Below are 20,942 nucleotides of genomic sequence, written 5' to 3'. Positions count from 1 at the left end.
CCTTAAAGTATATAAGATATGAACCTAAAATTTTATTTGAATATTTACTTTAACAAGGTCTGCAAATATGTCAAATTTGATGAAGATCAGAGGATGTAAGATTGTGGGCTGAGTGATTTGGCATGGAATGACTCAATACAGGAAAAGTACTCTCATCTAAATCATTTATGTCATCCTCCATTACAGTAACATTAAATTCATGAGGTACTCTCATCTAAATAATTTATGTCATCCTCCATTACAGTAACATTAAATTCATGAGGTACATCATTTACCACCTTTCACATTGAATCATTTAGGCCTACATAGATTTCATTTTGTGAAATTAAGATGTTTCCTACTTTGTTCGATCTCATAATTAACTGCAAATAAATTTGTACTCTTAATTTTGCTTCTGTTTCATAAACCTGTCTGGCAGATATGTGGTAATTCCCAGCACTCATTTGATGGTAGTTACCAAATCTGTCTTCCAAGTCATCTGTTTGCACCCAACAAGTTAAAAAATAGTTCCTATGCATTATGTTGATCCAATGAAAATAAGTCAAGCAAGACAACTGTTGTGTGATAGAATGACGACTGCCTGCATACTGGAACCTGTCATTCCTTTGCTCATCCACACAGAAAAACGAGTCATAAATGCTGTAATATTCTGAGAATTTAGTGTATTGGTTCCTGGTACGTGTTTTTAGCTGGCTGACTCCAGCAATATAGGCTTACATAGATACCAGACATCAGCAAGAACAACAGCTGATCTGACTCAATAGCTACTGAGGATAGGACAGTACTTAGAGCCCTGAAACTTTTAACTTTTCAAGTGTTTTAATAGCCAACTGTAACATTTTAGTACTATGCACATTTTAATGATTTAATGGAAAACACTGTTGAATAACGACTAACAATTTAACACGTCAGAATTTTACCATATTTCAATAAATTGTCCTCTAGGGCATGAAGGACTTTAAGAGCAGGAAAAGAAGCCTCTCCTTCTCTGCAGCTAAGTATACCATCACAGAAACATTTAAATCTAATAACCTGATCTGTTAGGTTCAGCTAGTTATTTCTGACATAACTTACTTTAAAATAAGTAGGCACACACTGTAAAAAATAAAGTACAGGGTTCGCTCTGTGACATTGCTATTGGGGCATTACTAAATTATGAAACAGTATTTCTGTTTATAACATTGTTAACTGAGACAATGTCAAAAACGTGGAAACCTATCTCCTCCAGCTTTAAAATAATACCGCTTCCAAACAAATACAAATGTTCGGCTTTTATGGTTGCAACACGCAAGATATGTGCTACATCTAAATAACTTGTGTGCAAACTTTGTGCCATAAAAACTGTGAATTTCCTTCTGCCTGACCAACTATTATATTCCCACTCTTGTAATCATACTGGGCTTTTAAATGGATTTCATCCACGAGCAGTAAGATAATTTATCTTCCTCTTTTAGAAATTATACTTTCTTGGGCAAATAATTTAAGAAATTTGAAGACTGTTGATCTATTACTGTATTTGTGGAAAAATTGCTGCAGACCTACTTACAGTGCATGAGGGTTAAGTTGGCGTGATTTCTACTATCCTTGTCTGCGGTCCTTGTCTATCGACTGTCAACAGATGTAAGGGGGGAAAGGTTTTCTTTTGTAGAATTCTTGGAATTCCCTTCCCTCCTTCTCCCTTGGCCCTTCTAGAACACACTTTTGCAAATCCAATTAGTGGGTCTCTCAGTGGCGTCTTGGCGTTGTTCGAGTTCATTTATTCAGTAGTGTTTTGTGAATAGTGAAGTAAGTGTGTGTCTCGTTGTGTCAATTTAATATAATATAATATAATATAATATAATATAATATACAATAATTCACAATTTAAACAAAATGTTTTCGGAATTGCATGGTTTCCCTGTTATCTTAAACATTGTAATGTGTGTTGTGCTCTTGTTTTTAATAATCATGGTAGGCAATATGGGAAAACGCGGGAAAGCCTTGAAGTCGGACAGTATGAACATGGTTATTAATGTACACAAATTCTTTACTGAAGAATATGAGGCACTGAAACGCGGAAAGCAAACAATATCTGTGTCGAGTGTTATCGAAAGAACTGCTGCAGCGACAGGTATATCGTCTCGTAGTGTTAGCAGGATTTTAAAAAAACAAAGGGAGGCACTAGAAAGTGGAAGTGTTCTGCGAACTCCAGGAAAGAAACGCCCAAACAGGACCCCTCAGAAAACTGCAATTGACTCATTTTCTGCCGCCGCTATAAGACGAGTAATTTATTCTTTGTATCGGACTGATTTTTTGCCTAGTTTGAAGGATATAAATGACGCATTAATTAAGGAAAGCTTATTCACTGGAAGCATATGGAGTTTGAGAGAAATTCTTAAAAAAATGAAATTTAGGTATGTTAAAAATACTCAAGGCAGAAAATTTTTAATGGAAAGGTCAGATGTTATTTTAAAGAGATTTAAATTCTTAAGAAAAATGAAAGAATTACGCGCCACTGGACGCGCCGTTGTTTATCTAGACGAAACTTGGGTTAATGTGAACCATACGAAAAGCAAAGTTTGGAAAAGCGATGATCACGAAATTGACTTCCCACTTCAAACCCCAATAGGAAAAGGTCAACGGTTTATTATTTTACACGCCGGATGTTCGACAGGTTTCATTCCAAACGCGCTTCTAACTTTCAAATCTAAATCAACTAAAGACTACCACGAGGAGATGGACAGCACTGTATTTAAGAACTGGTTCATTAATCAATTATTACCAAACATTCCTCTCAATAACATCATTGTAATGGACAATGCCCCCTATCATTCAACAGAACTCAATAAGGCACCAATTTCATCAACACCGAAATCTGAAATGCAGTCCTGGCTTCGTAACAATAACATTGAATTTGATTTACGATCCACGAAACCTGTATTATATGAACTTGTAAAAACTAAAAAAGATAATTTCAAAACATACGAAATCGACCAAATTGCGACAATGCACTCCCATACTGTAGTGAGACAGCCACCATACCATTGTGATTTAAACGCGATCGAATTAATATGGGGGCAGTTTAAAAATGACGTTGCGAAGCGTAATATTTCGTTCAAAAGTAAAGATGTGAAATTGTTGTTTGAGAGCGCTCTTGCAAAAGTGACGGAAGATAATTGGAGAAAGGCCTGTGAACACGTGGAAAAAGTCGAACAATTTTATTGGGAGAAGGACGGACTAGTAGACGAAATTAGCGATCGATTCGTAATAAATTTGGATGACACGGACACGGACGAGGAACTTTCTGGCGGAGAGGAGTCAGAATTTGAAGAGGAAGAGAGTGCCGCCGCTGCTAACTCCTGGTCGCTGGAAGGAGTGTCGACCATACCGCCGTCACCATAAATGAGGGTAGAGAGAGACGGTGAGTATTCTTTCTCTTTCTAAAAGGGACTAGACAAGTAAATCCTCATGGACTGTAATGTAATTTCAAAAGGCAACAATAAACTTGAATTGCTTCTTATGTATCTGTAACAATGTAGCCTATGGATACAGATTGTACCAGTGACCAGAAAACCATTAACGTCCATGAATATCTCATGCTGACTTCTTACAATTTAACAGAGAAACTTGTTGAACTATAAAAATAGCAAACTAATTGGCTCTTTTCCTGGCAGATCGATACACAAGCTGTTTAGCAAATGTTGAATCAATTCCAGTTTGTCACTAACTGCATATTCTCAATTTTTGAATCTAATAGTAATTTCATTCAGTATAGTGTTTAACTTACATATGTCACTTACCATGACTGGAAGAGTTGCGTTGTCTATCCTTCTTACTTGTATATCTTTCACATGCACTATAACTAATCACTATTAATAACAATATAATAGGATACAGTATTCTGGGTATGGAACTTCACAAATTAACAACAAGCACACCGAGGTATCTTTCGTGCGGGCTACCGGCGGTAGCCCAAGGAAATTACAAAAGAAAAAGTTTATAATATAACATAATGTAATAATTTATTAGTTTTACCATAGTAATTAAAATTAAAGTAATTGTTAGATATATTTTGTGTAATAATAGGGTCAGCGGTAGCCCAAACCCTTTAACCAGTATACGCCACTGCGTCATAAGTACCCAATCACTGTCCAATTTCGATTTAGAAGTTCATCTAAAGAATTAAATATAATTTCCATTTGTTTATTATACACAGATAAACTCTCCTCCATTAAACCTTTAAGGCGACTGTATTGTAGACGTTCCCTACGATCAATAGGATTCTCCCTGGATGATAATGCTTCAGAAAGATATGAAGGACAGTCAGAAAGTTTTGAAGGCACGTATCTGAAATAAATTTTACATATGAATACTATTTTAGATTATGGTGAAGATTTTATGCAATTCTTAAAAAAGTACATAAACAGAATTCGAATGGCACAATTCCAGGGGCGGCTTTCGAAGAGGGGCTGCGGAGCTGCAGCACCCCCAGACATTTGTGGCTCTTGTCTCGTTTTTATGTTGTGAAATACATTTAGCGGCTCGAATTTTTTAAAAATTTCGCTCTCTTTGACATGCACGTAATCGTTAGTGAAGTCACTTTCTCCCCTGGTGCTGCCAGAGCGAAGCAGCCAGAGAGAGACAAGGACTATGGGTGAAGCCACTTCAGTCTCGTGTCGGAAGCTTTGAGGGTACGTAGTACGTACACGTTGGAGCAACGATAAACGATAAAAGAAATGAGCTAGTGACGCTTTGGTATTATCACAGTCTACTATATACAGTCGCGAATCTCAATATGTAGTAAAAATGCAAACATGGGTAGTTGCCCACCACTAGGATCGCTACTATCGCCTCATCATCGCAGATCTCTCCTAGCAGCCGACAAAATATGTTACACTTTCGTTGTCGTGTTCTTTTGGAAAAATTAACACCTTCCTTCCATTATTGAAATATTAAATGCATAAAGTTAATTTATTATTTTAATGAAATATATTAAATTCCACCATAAACTCGAAGAAACGTGCAAGAAATAAAGCCCGGTTCAGACGGTGCGTGTTTCTGTGATGGATTCCAAGGTGGCTCCGCGGATGGGTCGCCTGCGTGGTCACTCGCCGGAAGTAATCCGCTCTGGTGGGTCCGTGGATGGCTAGCTTGCTGGATTTCGAGGGTAGGTTCCTTGCAACGAGTTAGAAAGAGAAAGATATCGAGTGGTCATTGCGCCGCCATGTTTGAAGAAAATTGAACGACCGTCGGTAATAAACTTATGCGCCCAAAACAAAGTGGGCGTGGTGATAACTGACATTAGAATCGTCAGCTGTCTTAATTTCGTTTGCATAAATCAGTTAAACTGAAGTGGAAAAACCTAGTATTTCGTCAAATACGTGCTAGGAACTTAATCTAAACTTATGTACGCTAAATTTAAAACACTTGAGCTATTCCTAGAAGGAATGCTTAAAAGAATAACCTAAGCAAAATTGTCATGCAGTATGACAAGAAGTCCTAGCAAATATACTGAAGAAAATGTTAATATTCCTAGGTTCTTTTAAATGCGACCTGCAAGATTGCCTATAAAATGAACGAGTATGATTCGAATGATTTTATTAAATTGTTTTCCCAGTCTCTACACGTTGCATTACTATTTACTAAACCATAAGATATAGAATGAAAGTAGGCCCTATCTGTAGTAAACAACCTTTACCTCCAAGCTTGTAACGTGGGTGAAACATGACAAAACTCGCTTTCAGTTTTTTTTGTTACAGTAAAGTATAATTATTATCGAAGTGTGAACGTGAAGCCAACAGCCGGTTGGTTTGTCTGAGCCTTTCAAGGCCTGTGGCACCACAGATAATTATTAGTGTATAATTGAGCACCCACGTACTATAATGGGGTAAGTAGTTACGAAAATATATATTCATACTTACCCCATTATTTCACGTGGGTCCTCAATTATGTTCTTTCATGTCCTTCCAGTCAAAATACTAACAACAATACGACCTACCCCAGAGTTTTGCGTTATTTTGGATGCGAGTGCCGAAATACAATTTTAATATTTGATTGCTATTACTAGGTTTGAAACGGAAATGTAGCGGTTTTATCCGTATTTAGTTTAACTTTATTACTAGTGAACCATTTATTTGATTAATCGTTTGTCTTCGAAATAGGCCTACTTCTTATAAGCTACAGCTCATCGTCTTCTTGTATAAGCAGTGAGGACAGAAGGAGCAGAAATAAAGGATGCCGGTGTCGAAATACAGTTTTAATATTGTATTGCTATTTGTTTTTGACTGGGTCTGAAACGGAATTGTATTGATTTTATCCGTATTTAGTTTAAGTACATTACCAGTGAACCATTTATTTTGTTTATGCCGGGCGTTGTTACACATTTACGCATGAAAAAAATGCTGCTAATTAACAAAACTATGGACTTAACTTCATAAAATTTACATGAAATATGATATATCAGTTGTCTTTTTCCTTTTGACATTGCAGTTATATGCAGCACACACAACAGGCATGTTTTTTCTTCGTTTTTTTGTGCTTCTTACCTCCGTTATACAACATTGTAAGCAGACGAATTTATTACAAAGGTGGGCGCTTAGGTCAGATCTGCCGTGTTTCGCGGTGGCACCGCAAAGAGCGATGTACAGGACAACATGACCACTCTATAGTCTTCTCTTTCTAACTCGTTGGTTCCTTGCTATTTTTCGTGATGGTTTGCAGGCTGGAAACCAAAGATTATCATATAATATCACCTCTGAAACCATGTCGCCATGTTCGTTGTTTTCCAACTAAACCTGCTTTTTTTTTTATATTCTTTAGTTTCTAAGAAACGACAACTATATCGGACTTTAGTTGTTTTTCACTTATGGCGTAATTACTTTATTACGACATTTACTACTGTTAATGTAGGACTTTAATTGTTTTCCATTCACGGTTTAGTTTCTTTTTGACCATGAGTGTTGGCAACAGATAAAACAGCAGATGATTTTCCAATTTGAACTCTGAAAAGAGCCAGCACTATCTCGTTGGCCAGCACCGTGTGAACAACTACAGTCACCGTAGCCAACACGGGAGCCAGCAAGTGACCACTCAGGGCGGCCATCAGCGTAGCCACCTTGGAATCCATCACAGAAACTTGCACCGTCTGACCCATAGACAAATAAATAGAAAGACCCCCAACTCAATGCATTACCTTCGACACGCTATTGACGCGACGTCAAGACACTTGGCGGCAAAACATCGGAACTACATCTCGTTACACATAGCGGCAGAATGCGGAACTCCATCCCTTGTTACACGGCCCGATCGGTATTACAGGTATCCGTTATGTCAACATTAGAGCACGATCGGTACTGCAGATACCTATTATACCAACACATACTGGCATTTTTCATATCGCCAAAGGAGTGTGTAATGGTTTATCAGTTTAAATAACATGTTTAACCACAATATTTATATCACATTTTTGTTCTAACATGTGAATATAAATATAATGGTTGAACATGAAACTGAAAACCATTAACACACTCCCTCTTTTAACACAGTCATTTAACCCTTTTATTAAATTAATTTATCAAATTTGACTAATAAAAGTTTTTGCATCTTCTAGATCAAATATGTAATTGAGATACAGGATGCGAATAGGATAGGATACTTCTCTCCAAAACACCTTAAGCACTATTTTTAACTAATGTTATGTATCATGTATTGGAAGATAAAAACAAAGATTGACTTTGGAATATTGACTTCGAAGTTATTATTGGTCAGTTATATAATTATAATTCGCTCTTAATTTTTTTATGTCAAACATTAGCTTGAAAATAGTCATAAGATGTTTTGCTGTGACATAGTACAACGCACGTTCATAAACATTTATAAAACACCACTTTATTTGTTTTACACTGTCAGAGCTGAACATCTATTTTTAAAAGTAACTGCCATTAGTTTAATATATGGATATTAAAAATCTAAGTAATCAATAATCACCACTGATAAAGAATACAAAGAAAACTATTTGTCTACAACAGACATAAAATTAACTTAGACTTTTAATAAAAACACCATTAAGAAATACAAGTAAAAAAATTATTTTTCATTCTCTGATGTATAGTTGATTCAAAACACTCAACATATTAGAAAAAGTGCAATACAATTTATTAGAGATAAGTCTATACTTCGCAACATTTCCTAATTTTGAGCTTTGATACTGAGTGTTTGATTTGGTTGTGGCCCCATTGCTCAAAATATGTTGTTGTTGTATTCTAATGCCAGGGGTTTGACAAAGTCATTTGACCTCTTGCACTCCAATATTTTTCGAAGATATTATCATGGCCAGCCACTGAAGCACAGATTTTAAGGTGTTCCGAATCCATTTCTAGGTTTGAGTTTCACAGTGGGTAGTTAGGGGACTGATATATTCAAATTCTATGCAGGTGTTTGTTTGGCCAAACAGTCACGGCCTGTTGTCAATCTAAATGCAGCTACAGACGATTTTCGTGGTAAATCGGGAATTAACTGTGGATTATGATGCAGAGAGTTCCATTTTTTCCCTCGAGATTTGTGTTATCAAATTTTGTTTGTTGAAGTCTAAGTATGTAGATTTAATAAATCTTTTCACAGAGTAATACGTAGATTTAGTAACAGGTCTGTAAGTAGCAGTGCTGCCCTTCTTCGCTAAAGCATCAGCATTCTCGTTTCCCAGGATTCCACAATGGAATGGTATCCACTGGAATACAATTCTTTTATTGAGTGATATTAATTGAGAGAGCATTTTAGTTATTTCTGCTGTTTGAGATGAAAGTATGTATTTAGAGACTATTGATAGAATAGCTGCTTTGGATATAACTGTATTCTTAAATTTATTGATGTGGCATAGAAGATTCCTGAGACATTCACTTATTACAATGATTTTTCCGTCAAAACTTGTTGTTCCATATCCAAGAGATCTATAAAGTGAGATGAGACAAAATATTGTACCATATTTACTCTCTTCTTAGCTGATGTTATACGACAAGCATTCCATTATAAAAAATTTAGTTGCTTCTGTACCATTAAAGTAGTCCCGCCCAGAAATCAGATTGGGGGATTATTTTGCTGCATAGAATTGGAAAATATCAGTCTCCTAACTGTCCATTGTGCTACTCAAACTAAGAAATGGATTCGGAACACCTCAAAATCTGTGCTTCAGTGGCTGACCATGACAATAATTTTGAAAAATACTGGAGTGCAAGAGGTCAAATGACTTTATTGTCAAATGCCTGGCATTAGAAAACATCAACATATTTACTCTGGTAATGATAATATCTTTGAAAAATATTGTAGTGCAAGAAGTCAAATGACTTTATTGTCAAACGCCTGACATTAGAAAACAACAACATATTTACTCTGTAAAAATTCTAAATAATACACCCAAATCTCACCAGTTGCAGAAGCTGCAGATTCGTATCGCTGCCACTGGACTTCCTCCTATGCCCTATAGATGACACAACTGAAATGCTCATTGTACTAGTAAGTATTATTAGTATTTATATTACTATGTAATGTTAACTTAGGGTCTTAAAGATCGTTAGATTTATCATTGCCCTATATATTACAAAAATTATATTGCTTATAATGTAGAAGTCAAGTACTCTACTTTTTTTTTTTTTCAGATGAATGAATGAATTCCCCTTATTTTCCTTCAATTAACTGAAGAAATCAACTCATTAAACGAAATGAGATAACAATGATAATAATAATAATAATAATTTATTCTAGTACCGAGGTCATGGAAAGCATGGGGCTCTACCTCCATGCTCCCCAAATGCCTTCTTGGCATGTTACGGGGATACCTTCGCCTTTTACCTTTAATAATAATAATAATAATAATAATAATAATAATAATAATAATAATAATAATAATAAATGAAGTCCATTACCATACACTTCTCAACAAAATTAAACACAATTTTGTTAAAAAGACAATGAATGAATCACTCAATGAAAGAGAATACAGGTTCAAATTGATGCCACAGTGAAGTGCAATGAATGAAGCAATTATGTTTGGTGGTGAAAAAGGTTAATGTAAGTAGGCTGGTGATGAAGTGGGTCGTAGTTCTTGAGTGGGATACCAAGCATCCCTTGATGGAATGGCCCCTCTTTGTAAGTTATATCTGAAGTCACCGTTATACTGATTACTGCGAAAATGGCTTGCACATATATAGGCCCTTCTGTAAGGATGAGGATTTTCTGCCACAGCAGCCCACATGTGGTACCTGTTACAATCAAAATTCTATTATTATCTTAAAAAAATACACAAACCAGGGTTGGTATTAATTTAAATTAATGATTTAATCATGATGTAAATAAAATAATTTTCATTTTATTTACATCAAATAATTGTTACTACTTAAATCACAGATTAAAATTAAATGCACCTAACATGATTAAGATGAGACATTAACTTCCTGAAAAAAAAAATTTTAACGTTTTTACATATGACTGTTCTGCTGCTTCTTAAAACTATTAGCAATATTATATGAGTAGCAAACTTGCATCTCTGCAATGAACAAAATATTTTCTATGGTGAAATATATTTTTCTTCCTATGAATTCATATAAAATTTCACCACAGAAAAATCTTTGTTTATTACAGACATATAATTCTAGCATTTTCTGAAGAAATGGACAGGTTTTGAAAGTTTGCTTCTCATATGTCTTTTCCCAACTCCTAATTAAGGAGCAACAGAACACATGGTACAGGTAGTCAAGTAGAGCCTACTTTCGGAATCACCACCTAATTAAAGCACAGTATGATGTTGAGGATTGAAATGAATAGTTGTAGCTCATAACAATATTCAAAGTAAAAGTTGCACAATGCCAAATGGACTACGTATTTATTCTGAAAACACACAATGCTAAGCTCTTCTGATAAATTTATTTGTAAATATTAATCTCCCTAAATAGTTGAATTTTTTTCTAATGAATAATAAACTGAGCATAATATCTTGCCTAAGTCTAAGCTAATTATTATTATCATTAAGTGCAGGTTATTAGTGCTGTAACTCTTCATGTATTAATAATGAGGCCTATGTGTAAACATAGTAAATTATTTTTGAAGCGATGTTGTTAATTACTTAAAATAACACATTAACAAAATACACAATTATGTAGGAACTAATGCACAAATTAAGTTTAAATGAATTACAAAAGAAGGCAAAAACTCATTTTAATAAATTAATATGAATTTGACAAATAATTCCCACCTAAATTTAAAAACCACTACAGTTTACCAACCCTGACTATTTACTGATGATATATAAGGGCATCTTTGCATTGAGCTTATGCTAACGGCATTGCTTACCTTTTAAACTGTGCTGCATTACTTGGCGCAGGAAACAGGAATAACCAGGTCTTTTCATTACTATCCGATTTCTGACAGTACACTGCAGCACATTCACAGTGTAAAACTCCGCCATTTGTCTTTCTATTAACTGAAACAAACCAGCAGTAGCCTAGTATCATATAATGTATTAATAACACTACATTTCATAGAACAATTGAAGGATTGCAGTATAATCAACGTTTGTGAAATATTCCTGGAAGAATTCTATCCACGAGTCTATAAAAATAATAAATATCTCCGGCAATTTAACTCTTTTTATTTTATCAAAATTATTCCAGTAAAGGTACTACTGTTAACTGTAAAGTCAAATTTCTAAAATATATCTTTTCAGGAACACTTCTTTACTATTGCGTTACCAAGCTAAGGTATCCCGCCATCCTTTGGTAACGCAACTGTAAAGAATTACACCGGGAACAACATATTTAGTCATATCAGATTCTGTCCCACGAATTTTAAGATGTCTGACCAACTTAACTTTGCTATATACAAAAATAAGATGTTCGTTCATACCCAAAGTGTATATTAACTCTGTTAGCTTACCTTTAAAGCTCTTGGCGTAATTGCAGTTAGGCCTAATACACTGTTGTAATTCAACACAGAAGTCAGTTCATCATTTGGTAGTGGTAGAAGGAAGGTAATCGCGTTCTGAAGTTTATCCCTGAAAACAATTACAGATCTCAGTTTAATAAACGTTTAAGATATGATGGAAGAATTCAGTTTAAATTAGAAAACATGACGGTGCAGTTAAGCTGCATCTACACGGTTCAATTTTTCATGCTCGTACGCACGCAGTCTGGGAAGAATATTGAAAGAATCAAGTTTAAAGCGCATGTTGAATTAAGATAGGTACATTAAGATTTTCTATCTACAAGGTACGCCATATTAATATTAAAATACCATGTGATGGAGTGTAAAAACCGATTATAGTTTCACTGACCAAGTTCTGCAGCAGCGAAAGCTAAAATAATATATTAGCCTGCACATTGTGTGCACTTCCGTTATTATTAAATACCAATCTTGCAGGCATTGCTTGAATGTGTGAAGTTGAAAGAAAAGTTGAACCGTGTAGATGTAATCTCAAACATATTTCTTTCTTACCTTTAACGTTGCGAATTATTTCTCGTTGCAGGAAAGCACCAGTAACTTCTCAATTAACTCGATCTGTTCAAATTTCTTCCTTAAGCAGCCATGTTCGTCCATTCCATAATTTACACAAGATTTAAACAGAATAGGAATGCCAACATCCAACAATTGATCAACTGAACAAATGAGGTTAATAGGTCATACACAGTACACTAATATGGCTACTTTGTCCTCGAATGAAAATGCAAATTAGCTATATAGTAATAGTAATAATAATCCGAATATTATAAAACTGACACATTCTGTAAATAATGGATATTAATAATATCTGTTTAAAACTGTCATATTGGCAAAACTTATAACCAAAGAACTTTCGAAACCAAAGAGTTTTGTACTGTTAATTTTACAAACTCTGTGAACGAAATACAGCCAGCGCTGTCCTGACCACATGCGGCAAACTATGGAACATCTATGAGCATCCAATATCTATCATTTGAGTTAAACCCCCCTGGTCTGACCCAGGCTTAAGTTAATATAATTTTTGTTTGTGCAAAACGAACTGAAATTTACTATAATAGCTTCACTCATTCAAGATTATAGCGATAATCAACTATGAAACCAATAAATATTAATTTGCATTTCTCTTTACAACAATAATAATGGAAATATGATTAATGGAGTAACTTACGTGTACCGGTACTTGTAGTGTAGGCTTACGTAGTTAACAATGTGGGATGAGGTTAAGCAATAATAATCACAGCAGAATTGGAAATAAAACGTGATCAATAGATTTTATTGTAACAGACTTTTTCTACGTCTCTAGTAAAGCAACAAATAAAAATAACAACAAAATTAACAGCTATAATTAAAAACATACCCTTTGAAGAAAAAAGAAGGCCTAAGCAATAATAATCCCACCAGAATTGAAAATAAAATGTGATCAATAAATCTCATTAAAACAAACTTAATTTTTCTACGTCTTTAGTAAAATAACACATAAGAATAATAACAAAATTACTAGCTACAATTAAAAATATATTCTCTGAAAAAAAAAGTAGACCTAACCTTTATTTCTCTGGAAATCTAGCAGCCTAAGTGACAGAACTTTAACCGGCATCTAATGTCCTTTCGGTTAGACTGAAACATTTCATTGTGAAATTTAAGAACATAATGTATTCTAATAGTCACAAAAAACTTCAAATTAACAGTTTTGTTTTTGCACAGCATTCTTGTGGAAACCCAGGAATCTTTCTGAATCTTTCGGAAACCGGAAAAAGGATAACGCTGGCCTCTTTCTCTTAATGTTGCTACAATGTATAGCACTGCAAACGTCTCCTCCTTGTCCCATATTATTATTCCAATTATTATATTTTAGTCATTAACATTTTCATTATAACCAATAACGAACATTTCACAAGCATCAATGTGAAATACGCAACGAGCTAGCACTCGATAGAAATACGACACAGTCCAAAGTCGAACATGGACAGTCTATTGTTTCTAGTTACTAACCGCTTGGAGCGCTTTATCACAAGATTTGCAAAAAAAACACCTCAAGCTTCGCGACTGTATATAGTAGACTGTGGTATTATCAAAGAATCAAGTGTTCATATCGGAGCAACGAGGACGAAAGAAGAGAACATTTTGATTTATCAGTAGAAGATATTCTATGCATTCACGTAATGAAATAAGATATATAGGAAATATCAGCTGCTAAGTTCAATGTTAATATAAGTTAAATACGTACAAAATTAAACCCGTTTCTCATCCCAAAGATAGTATAAATTCGTTGTGTTGTGATTGGTTCTTGTGATCACATAACATATGACGAATAAATACACAACTGATCAATTTGCCAATATCTACAATAATTAATTTAATACGCCTAAATAATATTAAATCGATTAATATTCGGATATATTGATAACCACGGGTAATTATACAGATTAATATCATATTAATCAGAGATCATTTGAACGACAAGAGCGAAGAAAATGACGACAGGCTCGGGTCAGGATCATCAAGCGTCTGAGATTACCAAGAGCAGGTTGTGAGATTGTTAACTGCTCATGCTGCGCACGCGCGGCCATCTCATGCACTGCCAGTCAGATCCTTATCGGTATTTACTTCGTGCGAGTACACGGAAGCTTGTTATTCAAAAATTTACATACAAATGTGCAACGAAAATATTGCGTACCTGCCTCTAAAGACAATTAAACGGAAATATGTCACACGAATATTGCTACCTACCTCTAAAGGCAATTATTTAACTGGTTCGAAAGTCAGTGTATTTATATTCCTTAAGAAGAAGATTTACGCCGGAAATATAGCATGACGATGCATCGGGATAATTTGGTCCCAACTAATTGTGAGGTAAGTATGAGTAGCTGGTAATTAAAGCATATGATATGTATAAATAATGTAAGATACGTATATAATATTAAAACTAGTATGAAAAATAAAACATGAATTTCAGGTTGGTGTAAATTACTGTGTAAATTGATACTTCATGTTTGAAGTTAGTTCAACATGCGTAGTACTACTGTGAATAGGCCTATTAATTTGAGATTTTCTGATTTTTTAATAGTTAACGATGGAAGATGGTAATATCGGTGGTGCTGCAAGTTTCTATCCTTGAGGAGCATTTGGATGTCTTATGGCAGCGCTGCTTATACACGCACATCACAATGTGTCGGTGACTGACTAGTCGTGCAGCTGGAGTGTGAGAAAGCAGAAGGAAGATAGTGAAATTAAGACTACTGAACAATTGTTCCCAGCAGAAAAGGAATACAATCCTTTGAATAAGAAGCCTGCAATGGACATAAAAGATAGGCCTAGTGTTTTCTTCATTGAAATATCATCATACAGTTGGGTTTACTTAGTTATTAGGTTTAGAATATTGTGTACCTGGAACCATTTCTAGCACCATGTATGGAAAAAGTTATCTTTTCTGAGAACTACAATAGTGCAAAAGATAAAGGGGCTTTCTTAAAGCAACACTGCACCTTGTCAGATGCAGCAATTACTCTGCTGATGAGACTAAGGGGCAGACAGTAAATACTAGATGGACAGAACTCAAAGAAAGTGTAGATTTACTGCAAGTAACTTTGTATCTTACTCAAATCCTGTCAGAAGGATAGATTTCCCCCATTTGTCTTTAAAAAACTTGTTGGTTATGATATGTCAAGTGTAAAAGCTGTGTAGTGAGGAAAACAGCATGAAGCAGTAGCAGTGTTAGAAGTCTCAGGGTTATTAAAGTCACAGATTCAAGCAACAGGTTTATGGCTTCATTCAACAGGCGTACTAGGAGCAAGTCTTGATGGACTTAATGATATTGAGGGAAAAACATGTACACGTGAAATAAAATGCCGCTATAAATACAAAAATACAACATTGACTCAGGCACTGAATATTGTTTGTGGATGATGATGATGTTTTTTTTTAATATGGACCATGATTACTATCATCAAATCCAAAGTCAGTTGTATATGACAGGTTGTGATGTAGGATATTTGGCAGTATGGGCTGCACAGCAGCCTGTTGCGTATTTCGTTGAGAAGGACTCTTCATGGGAAAAAAAAACATGCAAATATTGCAGTCATTTCTCATTCATAAATTCGTGCCATGGTTGCACGAACATAAGAAGTAATAATGTGAATAGACTTACATTAATACCCTTAACAGAAAAAAATGTGGTGAACAAATTTTCAAGTCATTGTAGTTTTCCAAATAAGGATCTGTGAAAGAAAAACCAAATTAGGAAAGAAGCTACACGTTTCATTTCACTAGAAACAACACATCCAGGTGTAGACAAATATCTGGCGTCAGGTTGCCATGGCACCAAACAATTTTTGTATGGTGCCTGAATTTTTTTTTATCGAGTTCTAACTTTCCAAGATTTCAGTTTCTTTTAGGCTATGTTGTTTCGACCAATATATAATGTTCACAAAAACAGTCGTAGGAAGAAGTTTAAGTGCGTAATGTGTTTTATTAATTAATTATAATATTGTTTAATGTATTTGTAGTGAATTTAGGGGCATTTTACTTCAAGTGTACATGTTTTTCCCCCTCAACATCATTAAGTCCATCAGGACATGCTCCTAGTATGTCTGATGAATGAAGCCATAAACCTGTTTCTTGAATATATGGGTCTTAAAATTTTGAAGTTTTGTGTATATCTGTAATGCCAAACATAATTCTTAACAATACAGGTGAGCTATCAAAACCAAACTGAAAACTGCTGTCAAGGCGTTAACAACATGCTTAACTCCACTGTTCTATAGTGCTGCTCTTCTCTAATGTGCCGTTTTACCCCTCTATTTTGACAGCCTCACACCTTTGTGGCGCTCAAAAAAATCCTTAATATGATAAAAGTGGGTTTCTATTACCAAATGTTGCAAGATGATTTTAAATGTGTTAAAATGTACAATACAGACGTGGACAAATTATTAGCAAAATTGAAGATTTTTATTATATATTTTTACAAAATATGATTCTTCAATTTAGACTACAGTTGACATTTTTGTGTATTTCCAAATTATTAGCAAAATTGAAGATTTGTATTGTATATTTTTCAAAATTTAACTCCTCAATTTGGACTACATTTGATATTTTCGGATATTTATAAATTATTAGCAAAACTGAAGGTTTTTATTGTATATTTTTACAAAATTCGATTCTTCAATTTGGACTACAGTTGACATTTTGGATATTTCCAAATTATTAGCAAAACTGAAGATTTTTGTTTTATATTTTTACAAAATTTGACTCTTCAATGCAGTTGACATTTTTGCTAATTTACAAATTGTTAGCAAAATTGAAGATTTTTATTATATATTTTTACAAATCTTGACTCTTCAATTTAAACTACAGTTGACGTTTTTGCATATTTCTGTCTATTGTAATGATGGAAATATGCAAAATTGTCAACTGTAGTCTAAATTGAAAAGTCAAATTTTGTAAACAGAATTATCATAAAAATCGTCAATTTTGTTAATAATTTGTCCACGTCTGTATAGGCCTATGTATCTGTTGTGACAATTTATTGATTGTAGCAACTGCTATGGAGCTAAAACAGTTGTTTGATTTGTTCAGTCTAATATTTGGTTCAGAAAGATAATTATATTTCGTGCTGTAACTGTGAAATTTAGATCTATTAATATAATTGTTGAAGTTTTGTCAACACCTAATAAACAGGATAGTATGCAAAGATTTACGACAGTTAAAATTTTTTCTCTGATGAATAAAGATCTATAATGTTTATCATAAGGAAAGTCTGTATACCTTCTTTTTTTGAGAATGAGAAATTTGGATACATAGCACTTAAGTTACTTACTTACTGGCTTTTAAGGAACCCGGAGGTTCATTGCCGCCCTCACATAAGCCCGCCATTGGTCCCTATCCTGAGCAAGATTAATCCAGTCTCTATCATCATATCCACGTCCCTCAAATCCATTTTAATATTATCTTCCCATCTACGTCTCGGCCTCCCAACCAACACTCTATATGCATTTCAGGATTCGCCCATACGTGCTACATGCCCTGCCCATCTCAAACGTATGGATTTAACGTTCCTAATTATGTCAGGTGAAGAGTACAAAGCGTGCATTCTCTGTTTTGTAACTTTCTCCATTCTCCTGTAACTTCATCCCTCTTAGCCCCAAATATTTTCCTAAGCACCTTATTCTCAAACACCATTAACCTATGTTCCTTTTTCAAAGTGAGAGTCCAAGTTTCACAACCATAAAGAACAACCGGTAATATAACTGTTTTATAAATTCTAACTTTCAGATTTTTTGGCAGCAGACTGGATGATAAAAGCTTCTCAACCGAATAATAACAGGCGTTTCCCATATTTATTCTGTGTTTAATTTCCTCCCGAGTATCATTTATATTTGTTACTGTTGTTCCCAGGTATTTGAAATTTTCCACCTCAGATACATAGCACTGCTATACGAATGCATAAGATATTACACCATAGAGAAGAAGTGCATAATATGAGTTTTGAAGATATGTTTGGGAATAAGAGGTTTTAAATGACTTAATAAATAAATGAATCTTGAAAGTTTAACATATAAAGTATTACCATGTCACTTTGGTGTCCAGTATAATCCCTAATGATAAGAATCCCAACAGAGCTGTTCAGTATGACGTCCATTCATGGCAATGCATTCCTCTGCCCTTCGGCGTAAGGAATCACTCACCATTTGAATTTGTCTTAATATGTTAACAAGAAAGTCCTGATAACTATCCCCAGTTAATCTCTGTGGTAGCATGTGTGGCCCTATTAATCTGTCACTAAGAACGCCTGCCCATACGGTGATTGAGAATTGGTGCTGATGCCTTGTTTCTTCAACAGCATGGGGTTTTTCATCTGCCCACACATGCTGATTATGAAAATTCACAACACCATCTCTGATGAATCCCGCTCAAATCTGCAACCAGACTTTTGTTTTCAGTATTACTTGCGACCTATCATTATTCCATTCCAGGTGTCAACTACGGTATGATTATCTGGTAGTCTGCAGTATTGTAGGGCAGAGAAATGCATTGCCATAAATGGACGTCACATTGAGCACCTCCGATGAGCAAGTGCACAGAGCTCCGAAAGTATGTGTTGTAGGACTCATGTCTATTAGACATTGTTTTCTTGTTTTGATGCATACTATCACCATCTAAAATATTGGATACTTTTTTTTAACATTCTGTATATTTCAGATTTTACAATGTTTCTTCAATGAAACAGACACACTCTCTGAAAAAGTCAGAGTTAAACATTCTTTGCACTAAGATTCAAGATAAAACATATTATGATGGAAAAGTACGAACCAATTAAAAAAAGATACAGGATATTAAAATATTAGTTAAATGTGTGAAACCTAAGGCACTGACTTAAAAAAAAAAAATTCTGAAATAGCCTGCAGGAGATACTACTGCCAGGGGAGGAGATGATAACAAATCAGTAATGAATAGATATATAACATAATGTATTTGAACAGTTTTTTTTGCTAATTTTTTTAATATATATGTATGTATATATATATATATATATATATATATTAAATAACGACTTGACTTTTTATACAGGTAAATCTATTATCATCATCTTGCGGGTATTTGTTATTAATTTTGAATACCTATAGTTTAAAAATTGAATTATTATGTTTTGTATTACTACTGAATAAACACAGCAGACTACTACTTAACGCTGTTTAATATTCTATAACCAAATTTCGGTGAATACAAATAAAGGTATATAAGATTTCAAACTGATTGCATTACTGGAAATAAATTTCCGTGCTAAAAGGCATTATGTCAGTTTTATATAACAATTATTTTTAAATGATTAAACAAATCCAAATATTTATCCATGAAAACGTCGTGTCTATCAGTACTCTACAATACTGAATGAGTGAAAAATGTGTACAAAAAATCTTTTGAAGATACATTTTTTCCTTCTCCTGAAAACTTGTAAAAAACTGACATAATGCCTTTTAGCTTTGACCGATTCACTTTTACATTGCTTTATGATGTATATTTCACTGTATGAAATTTTATTTCATGATCACATGTTAGCGTCCCAGTTTGATATTATGGGTAATTATGAAGTTAACATTGCTAATTTCTGTGTAATTTTTTTCAGAATTTTTTGAGATGACATATTTTGCGTTATTCAAGTTGAAAGGTCAAATTACATGACCTTGCAAACTAAAAAGTTACAACAGGGGCGTATTTTGCGGGCTACCGGGGCTACCGGCGGTAGCCCAAGGAAATTACAAAAGAAAAAGTTTATAATATAACATAATGTAATAATTTTATATTATTAGTTTTACCATAGTAATTAAAATTAAAGTAATTGTTAGATATATTTTGTGTAATAATAGGGTCAGCGGTAGCCCAAACCCTTTAACCAGTATACGCCCCTGGGTTACAAATATATTTGTGTTATATATATCATTTGAAAGGTTTTTTCATTAGCTTTCGATTAAGGCCTTTCCCAAGTCTAAATTAATTAGGCCTATTATTTGAGTTATACCAATAAATAGAGTCATATGCTAGAAAATCCTTTACTTTTTAAATTCTTTGAAATCCCGTATTCCTTATATAAGATATGAACCTAAAATTTTATATGAATATTTACTTTAACAAGGTCTGCAAATATGTCAAATTTGATGAAGATCAGAGGATGTAAGGTTGTGGGCTGAGTGATTTGGCATGGAATGACTCAATACAGGAAAAGTACTCTCATCTAAATCATTTATGTCATCCTCCATTACAGTAACATTAAATTCATGAGGTACATCATTTACCACCTTTCACATTGAATCATTTAGGCCTACATAGATTTCATTGTGTGAAATTAAGATATTTCCTACTTTGTTCGATCTCATAATTAACTGCAAATAAATTTGTACTCTTAATTTTGCTTCTGTTTCATAAACCTGTCTGACAGATATGTGGTAATTCCCAGCACTCATTTGATGGTAGTTACCAAATCT

At 34.2% G+C, this 20,942-nt stretch overlaps 3 long non-coding RNA genes across 4 annotated transcripts in view; 2 read left to right on the top strand and 1 right to left on the bottom strand.

Annotated features, from left to right (window-relative positions):
* Window positions 1-3,385: 3,385 nt before the first annotated feature.
* Window positions 3,386-20,942, top strand: part of LOC138698172 (uncharacterized) — a 367,249-nt gene continuing 349,692 nt past the window's right edge. Inside the window, exon 1 of the long non-coding RNA XR_011331751.1 lies at window positions 3,386-3,400. This is a non-coding gene — a long non-coding RNA (uncharacterized lncRNA). The remainder of the gene's footprint in view (window positions 3,401-20,942) is intronic.
* On the bottom strand, window positions 7,847-12,836 carry LOC138698167 (uncharacterized). 2 transcript variants are annotated; one of them, XR_011331747.1, is made up of 4 exons: window positions 12,460-12,836; window positions 11,902-12,019; window positions 11,320-11,449; window positions 7,847-10,232 (listed from the first exon to the last, which is right to left on the bottom strand). It is a non-coding gene; the product is annotated as an uncharacterized lncRNA (long non-coding RNA). The 2 variants fall into 2 exon arrangements; XR_011331746.1 differs by having other exon boundaries at window positions 7,847-11,449; window positions 12,460-12,828.
* On the top strand, window positions 12,902-20,864 carry LOC138698168 (uncharacterized). The gene is made up of 2 exons (XR_011331748.1): window positions 12,902-14,817; window positions 15,032-20,864. It is a non-coding gene; the product is annotated as an uncharacterized lncRNA (long non-coding RNA).

The sequence above is a fragment of the Periplaneta americana genome, chromosome 4 (assembly GCF_040183065.1).
Source record: "Periplaneta americana isolate PAMFEO1 chromosome 4, P.americana_PAMFEO1_priV1, whole genome shotgun sequence".
In the NCBI taxonomy this organism is placed as follows: Eukaryota; Metazoa; Arthropoda; class Insecta; order Blattodea; family Blattidae; genus Periplaneta; species Periplaneta americana.
The sequence above is the reverse complement of the archived record's forward strand: the minus strand, read 5'-3'. Positions and strand labels throughout refer to the sequence as shown.